Source organism: Moschus berezovskii, chromosome 14 (assembly GCF_049115385.1).
Source record: "Moschus berezovskii isolate FMDL1 chromosome 14, NW_MosBer_1.0, whole genome shotgun sequence".
NCBI classification, from domain to species: Eukaryota; Metazoa; Chordata; class Mammalia; order Artiodactyla; family Moschidae; genus Moschus; species Moschus berezovskii.
In genome coordinates this window covers 84746689-84755283 of record NC_142473.1, presented here as the reverse complement: position 1 = coordinate 84755283, position 8595 = coordinate 84746689, and the positions used below count along the sequence as shown (strand labels likewise).

Genomic DNA, 8595 nt, shown 5'->3' with positions numbered 1-8595 from the left:
CATGCAATACATCATGAGGAATGCTGGGCTGGAAGAAGCACAAGCTGGAGTCAAGATTGCTGGGAGAAATATCCATAACCTCAGATATGCAGATGACACTACCCTTATGGCAGAAAGTGAAGAGGAACTCAAAAGCCTCTTGATGAAAGTGAAAGAGGAGAGTGAAAAGGTTGGCTTAAAGCTCAACATTCAGAAAACAAAGATCATGGCATCTGGTCCCATCACTTCATGGGAAATAGATGGAAAAACAGTGGAAACTGTGTCAGACTTTATTTTTTTGGGCTCCAAAATCACTGCAGATGCTGATTGTAGCCATGAAATTAAAAGACGCTTGCTCCTTGGAAGGAAAGTTATGACCAACCTTGATAGTATATTAAAAAGCAGAGACATTACTTTGCCAACCAAGGTCTGTCTAGTCAAGGCTATGGTTTTTCCCATGGTCATGTATGGATGTGAGAGTTGGACTGTGAAGAAAGCTGATCACCGAAGAATCGATGCTTTTGAACTGTGGTGTTGGAGAAGACTCTTGAGAGTTCCTTATTCTGCAAGGAAATCCAACCAGTCCATTCTAAAGGAGATCAATCCTGGATGTTCTTTGGAGGGACTGATGCTAAAGCTGAAACTGCAATACTTTGGCCACCTCATACGACGAGTTGACTCACTGGAAAAGACTCTGATGATAGGAAAGGTTGGGGGCGGGAGGAGAAGGGGACGACGGAGGATGAGATGGCTGGATGGCATCACCGACTCTGTGGACATGAGTTTGAGTGTATTCCGGGAATTGGTGATGGACAGGGAGGCCTGGCGTGCTGTGATTCATGGGGTCGCGGAGAGTCAGACACAACTGAGCGACTGAACTGAACTGAACAATTTCTATAAACTGGCTATATGCTCTAAATTTTATTCTATGTGCCTCCAAATTAAGTAGTGAGTATAATACTTTGGCCACCTCATGCGACGAGCTGACTCACTGGAAAAGACTCTGATGCTGGTAAAGTTTGGGGGCGGGAGGAGAAGGGGACGACAGAGAATGAGATGGCTGGATGGCATCACCGACTCTGTGGACATGAGTTTGAGTGAACTCCAGGAGTTGGTGATGGACAGGGAGGCCTGGCGTGCTGTGATTCATGGGGTCGTGGAGAGTCGGACATGACTGAGCGACTGAACTGAAATGAACTGAACTGAACTGATAAATATGTTCAACAATTATTTTTAGATTATATTATATATATTAGGCACTTCCAACTGCTGCAAAGAGATGAAAGAACAAAATAGTAAAAAAAAAAAAAAATTTGCCTTGAGCACAAAAAACCAAGTTTGTATATAAATTAAGTAAATGTTAGGAGAATGTATTAGGTGGATATAGACAAAGAAATGACTGTCCAGGGTCCTGAATGTGTTCTCATCTTTTAGAATAAAATTGTGGCATGTTGTGTGTGTCTGTGAGTTCTATATTTTCCTTTGTTTTTGCCTTCATACTTTTCCCCAGTGTGTTTCATCTGTGTATTTGAAGTCATCAATCACATTTGTTTTCTAAAATACCCTTATTCTTTACACTGAGATCCCATATTTTTTATCATCAATTCCTCTAATTCCTTATAAAAATCTATTCACCTATTAACTGAAAATATGTTGCAATTCAGCAGTTCATAGGTCCAACTGAAGCCTGATTTTGTCTCAATTCTTACATTTTGTTGAAATCAGAGGACATTTAAATCAATATAAACTTTGGGATCCCTCAGTAGCTCCCAGATTGGCACTTCTTGTTCTCTCAAGTGGTAATTCTTTCTTCATAACTGGTAGTTTGATTGAAAGGACAGTAAAATAATTTTTTCTTTTTGAATAAAAATATTTATCCATGTTTAAAAGTAATGTTCTACTTTTTGCTTTCTTGACTAAGAAAAGTACTGATGAATTAATTGTGTTGGCTCTCTTTCCTTGGGTTTATGTTTCCAATTTTTATCAACACTGTTTATGCAGTGTTTTTTTTTATTGGAGGCTAATTATTTTACAATATTATATTGGTTGGTTTTGCTGACTTTCAGTATTTAACTACACAATTCATGATTCTACTTGTGGGAAGCAAAGGGAAACAATCTCACTGTTGGCACTGTGCCATATTTCTGACGCCTGACGCATGGCAGGGATGTAGTCATCTTGCTTTTTATAAATGGCTTCTACATTTTCACATGTGCTACCTTTTCCTCTACTTAGTAATCCTGCAACTTTACTGAGGCTATTAGTCTATAGTATATGCTTTGTTTAGTATCTTGCAATAAAATTTTTTTAGCCCTGAAGCTTTAATAAAAAATCTTCAATGGAATACAATTTTTAAACAACATGACACAAAACAACCAAGATCTCCTTTAATATGCGTATAGATTAGAAAAGATGGTATATCCAGAAAATGGATGATAGCCTTTTAAAAACATGTGCTGCCATTATTGGGAGTACAGAGGCAAAAATAAACAAATTACAAATAATGCTGACCCGAACCTTATAAAGATGCACTCAAAATGAAAAAAAAAAAAAAAAAAAAAAAAAACCTTACATGTAAAATGCTAAACCATAAAACATTCAGATAAAGCAATAAGGGAAAATCTATATCCAAGACCAAGGGCTAGTGAAGTTTGTATGACATCAAAACATAGTCTAGATAATCTAATAAAAAAATGATCAGACAACCTAGTCATTTCTCAAAATAAGGCATACAGATGGTCAAGAGACACATGAAAATATGTTCAGTGTTGCTGATGATTAAAAAATGCAAATAAAAACTTCAATGAGATTTTACCTCACATCAGCCTGAATGGCTATCCTCAAAATATCCACAAACAATAAATGTTGGAAAGGGTGTGAAGAGAAAGGAACCCTCCTAAAATATTGGTGGGAATATAAATTGGTACAGAAACTATGGAGGACAGTATGGAGGTTACATAAAAGATAAGAACAGAGCTACCATATGACCCTAGAATCCCATTCCTGGGCATATATATGGAGAAAAATATGATCCAAAGTATATACACAACCAATGTCATTGTGGCACTGTTTACAGTAGTCAGGACATGGAAGCAACATAAATGTCCAAAAAGAGAGGAACGAATAAAGATATATCACATATATGCAATGGAATATTCCTCAGTCATTAAAAAGATCAAATAAAGCCATTTGCAGGAACATGAATGGACTTAGGGATTGTTCAGTTCAGTTCAGTTCAGTCACTCAGTCATGTCCAGCTCTTTGTGACCCCATGGACTGCAGCACAGCAGGCTTCCCTGTCCATCACCAACTCCTGGAGCTTACTCAAGCTCATGTCCATTGAGTCAATGATGCCATCCAACCATCTCATTTTCTGTCGTCTCCTTCTCCTCCTGCCTTCAATCTTTCCCAGCATCACAGTCTTTTCCAATGAGTCAGTTCTTCACATCAGGTGGCCAAAGTATTGGACTTTCAGCTTCAGCATCAGTCCTTCCAATGAATATTTAAGATTGATTTCTTTTAAGATTGGCTGGTTTGATCTTGCAGTTCAATGGACTTTCAAGAGTCTTTTCCAAGACCACAGTTCAAATACATGAATTCTTCAGTGCTCAGTTTTCTTTATAGTCCAACACTCACATCCATACATGACCACTGGAAAAACTATGGGTATAACTAGAAGTACATTGTTGGCAAAGTAATGTCTTTGCTTTTTAATATGCTGTCTAGGTTGGTTACAGCTTTTCGTCAAAGAAGCAAGCGTCTTTTAATTTCTTGGCTGCAGTCGTCATCAGCAGTGACTTTAGAGCCCAAGAAAATAAAGTCTCTCACTGTTTCCATTGTTTCTCCATCTATTTGCCATGAGTGATGGGACTGGATGCCATGATCTTAGTTTTCTGAATGTTGAGTTTTAAGTAAGCTTTTTCACCCTCCTCTTTCATTTTCATCATGAGGCTCTTTAGTTCCTCTAAACTTTCTGCCATAAGGGTCGTGTCTTCTCCGCATCTGAGGTTATCAATATTTGTCCTGGCAATCTTGATTTCAGCTTGTACTTCTTCCAGCCGGGCATTTTGCATGATGTACTCTGCATATAAGTTAAATAAGCAGGGTGATATACTCCTTTCCCGATTTGGAACCAGTCTGTTGTTTCATGTCCAGTTCTAATTGTTGCTTTTTTACCTGCATCCAGATTTCTCACTAAGCAGGTCAGGTGGTCTGCTACTCCCATCTTGATATTTTCCACAGTTTGTTCTGATCTACTCAGTCAAAAGTCTTTGATGAATCAATAAAGCAGAAATAGATGGTTTTTCTGGAATTCTCTTGTTCTTTCTATGATCCAACGGATGTTGACAATTTGATCTCTGGTTCCTCTGCCTTTGCTAAACCTGGCCTGAACATCTGGAAGTTCATGGTTCACATACTGTTGAAGCCTGACTTGAAGGATTTTGAGTATTACTTTGCTACCTTGTGAGATGAGTGCAATTGTGTGGTAGTTTGAGCATTCTCTGGCATTACCTTTCTTTGGGATTGGAATGAAAATTGACCTTTTCCAGTCCCATGGCCACTGCTGAGTTTTCCAAATTTGCTGGCATATTGAGTTCAGCACTTTCACAGCATCATCTTTTAGGATTTGAAATAGCTCAACTGGAATTCCATCACCACCATTAGTTTTATTCGTAGTGATGCTTTCTGAGGCCTGCTTGACTTTACATTCCAGGATGTCTGGCTCTAGGTGAGTGATCACACCATTGTGGCCATCTGGATCATAAAGATCTTTTTTTTGGTATGGTTTTTCTGTGTATTTTTTGCCACCTCTTCTTAATATCTTCTGCTTCCATTAGGTCCATACTATTTTTGTCGTTCATTGTGCCCATCCTTGCATGAAATGTTCCCTTGGTATCTCTCAGGTCCAAAGTGAAAGTGAAAGTTGTTCAGTTGGGTCTGACTCTTTGTGACATGGAATTCTCCAGGCCACGCTATTGGAATGGGTAGCCTTTCCCTACACCAAGGGATCTTCCCAACCCAGAGATGGAAACCAGGTCTTCCGCATTGCAGGCGGGTTCTTTACCAGTTGAGCCACGACAGAAGCCCAAGCATACTGGAGTGGGTAGCCTATCACTTCTCCAGCAGATCTTCCCCACCCAGGAATTGAACCAGAGTCTCCTGCATTTCAGGCCGATTCTTTACCAACTGAATTATCAGGGAAGCCCCAGTAAATGTACAATTCTTTCCAGATCCCTTGATGAGGCAAAATGGGGTTTCCAACACAGATTGAGATGTGGAAAGAATTAACTGGATAGTAAAAGATTTTTAAGTACCCAGTTTTATGGTTTTATTATTATTTAACTGCACGATATAATGTTACATAATTCGCATATGCATTAAGTCATATTCAGTTCAGTTCAGTCGCTCAGTCAACTGACTCTTTGCGATCCCATGAATCACAGCACACCAGGCCTCCCTGTCCATCACCAACTCCTGGAGTTCACTCAAACTCATGTCCACAGAGTCGGTGACGCCATCCAGCCATCTCCTTCGCTGTCGTCCCCGTCTCCTCCAGCCCCCAATCCCTCCCAGTTTTTCCAGTAGTCATGTACAAATGTGAGAGTTGGACCATAAAGAAGGCTGGGTGCTGAATAACTGGTGTTGCTGGAGAAGACTCGTGAGAGTTCCTTGGATAGCAAGATCAAACCAGTGAATCCTAAAGGAAATCAATCCAGATGTGAAGAGCTGACTCATTTGAAAAGACCCTGATAGTGGAAGGATGGCATGCCCCCTGCACAATGTATGTGCAAAGACAACTACTTTTGCAGTATTTCGTTTCTATTTTTCATAGGAAGGGTAAAAATTGCTTTCCCTGTTTTAGGTCCTGTTGTCCTTGCTAGCCGGTTGACTATGTCTTCACTGTCAAGTATGAAATAGCGAATGTAAGCTGGTTTAACTACTTTAAACGCTTTCTCATTTGCTTTAAAAATCCCAATCTGTATCTTTCTGATATCAGTAGCTAATAAAGACTCTAAAAATACAGAGAATTGTCCATAGTGTAACTAATTTTTATTTTAAAAATTACAATATTATTCACAGGACCTTTGGTAACAGATAATCCTTTCTAAAATGATGGGGAGTTTTGAAGTTACATAATCAAGTAAACCATCATTAAAGAATAGAAACTCTCATCCAGCAGTAACACCCATCACGTGATTTAAAGATTGCTAGAGTTTTTCCTTTCTTTTTTTTTTTTTTAATCTTGGAAGAATATGAAGTAGGTTCTAAAAATCAGAGTTGAATGGGAAAGGTGGTGAAAGGGTGTTGAATTATATCTACTCTCAAATTCCAAATATGTATCTATCTTTATACTAAACTTTTTTTTTTTTAGTAAGAGAACATTACTGCAAACTGAAAATTACAATAGTGTCATTTTCTAACAACCCAACTTTTTTGTTGAGGTCATGGATGTCCAAGAACAGGAAGAAAAGTAAGAAAATCACTACTAGTTATAAAATCTCATTTGGAATCATATTCTCCTTTTTTGCTAATATAGGGATTAGCCAATATTTAAAATTTTAATACAAGCTTTAAGTGGAAAAGAAAATGCCACGTATAAAATTATTTTAATTTTCTGACTCAATACATTTAAGTATTTTATAAAAATATTTAATTCTTTATATCTCCAATAGTATACACACATTCACAAAATTTATTTTCCGAATTTCAGAGAAGTTGCATGTAGTTCTATGAATTGATAAAATAAATTTATTAAAATCATTTTATTAAAAGTAATTAGTACAGATATTAATAACCTGAGTTTTTAGTTTGGCTTTTTAAAAATTCACTTACGCATGAAATCACTTCTGATTTCTAGTCTGAGTTTCTCATGTGAAAAGGACTATATAGAATGAAATAATCTGTCCTATACTTAGAATCTCTAGAATTCATTGTAGTCATGTGGATGTTGATAAGGGAAGAATTGACTGACTGCTATAGGGCTAAATAACATGAAATTAGCATGACAGATGTTTTATTTCTATGACCCTTCTCACAGCACCCTTTACCTCTTTGTTTCTCAGACTGTAAATCAGTGGGTTTAACGCGGGAATCACTAGTGCATAGAACACTGAAACCACCTTCTCTTGTTCTACAGAATACTGGGAACGTGGCTGAATGCAATTAAAACTCAAGGTGCCATAGAATATGGTCACAGCGGTCAGGTGAGAGGCACAGCTGGAGAAGGCTTTCTGTCTGCCTGATGCTGAGCGGATCCTCAGGATAGCAACAGCAATGAAAGTGTAGGAAATGATCACAATCAAGAAGGTGTCCTGGCAACGACTCCAGAGAAGGTTAGGAGCAACAGCTCGTTCTTGGAGGTATCAGAACATGACAACTTCAGCAGGGGGGGAACATCACAGAAGTTACTGATGACATTGGACCTGCAGAAAGACAATCTCCCAAAGCTTATGGTGTGGGTCAGTGCGTTAATTGTTCCACCAATGAGTGATCCAGTGACCAGTCCTACACACTTTGTCTTAGACACGGCTACAGCATAAAGCAAAGGGTGGACAATGGCTGCATAACTGTCATAAGCCATCACAGACAGCAAGAAGCCTTCTGCGGTGATGAACACCCCCGAAACAAGTGCTGCACTATGCAGGCGGAGAAGGAGATGGTTTGTTCACAACTAGGAGGCTGATCAGCAGTTCTGGTGCAACAGCAGATGAAGAGCAGACATCCGCATGCGAAAGGCAGCTGAGGGAAAATACATGGGGGTGTGGAGCTTGGGGGTGGTTCGGATTAAGAAGATCATGCCCAGATTCCCCACCAAAGTAATAGCATATATCACCAGGAACAATACAAAAGAACAACTTTCAGCTCAGCATTGTCTGTCAGTCCCAAAAGCATAAATTCAGTAACAACCGGAAAATTCTTTGCAGCCATTTGCTAATTCCTTATCTTGAAATCTGTAAGTAAAAAAGATGTGGGGATAAGAATGTACACAGGAGAATCTGGTGTTTAATATTAAAGACTCAGAAACATATGTATAGGCTTCTGTCCTTGGAAAAATAAATTATTTTGCTGAACCAAGCTTGATTAGACTTTAATTTATTTTTTCATTTAGTGATAGTTATAATTCTACTCCATAAGCAAATATATGAAAATTCATTTTGGCTCTCAATTATTAATTCTGTTTCCAAGTGCCTGCCTCTATGAGAAAGTGATGCTGACTTGAGGTATACTGATGGAAAACATAAGGAATTCACAAAATTAAACTTAATCCTTTTGTAAAACTCTTCATTTTTGAAGAAGAAGAAAATTAGAAGATCTTTAGTCGGCTGTACTATTAGCTCTGTTGTTAATCTATAAAAGCACTATGATATAACCAGATAAAAGCAAAGCAACCTAAATGTCCATCTGCAGACGAATGGATAAGAAAGCTTTGGTACATATACACATGGAGTATTACTCAGCCATTAAAAAGAATGCATCGGAATCAGTTCTAATGAGGTGGATGAAACTGGAGCCTACTATACAGAGTGAAGTAAGCCAGAAAGAAAAACACCAATACAGTATACTAATGCATATATATGGAATTTAGAAAGATGATAATGATAACCCTGTATGCAA

The 8595-nt window shown here is 38.3% G+C and overlaps 1 pseudogene; it reads right to left on the bottom strand.

Moving 5' to 3' along the window:
- Positions 1 to 6977: 6977 nt before the first annotated feature.
- Positions 6978 to 7908, bottom strand: LOC148775754 (olfactory receptor 5J3-like; annotated as a pseudogene).
- Between the last annotated feature and the right edge of the window lie 687 nt (positions 7909 to 8595).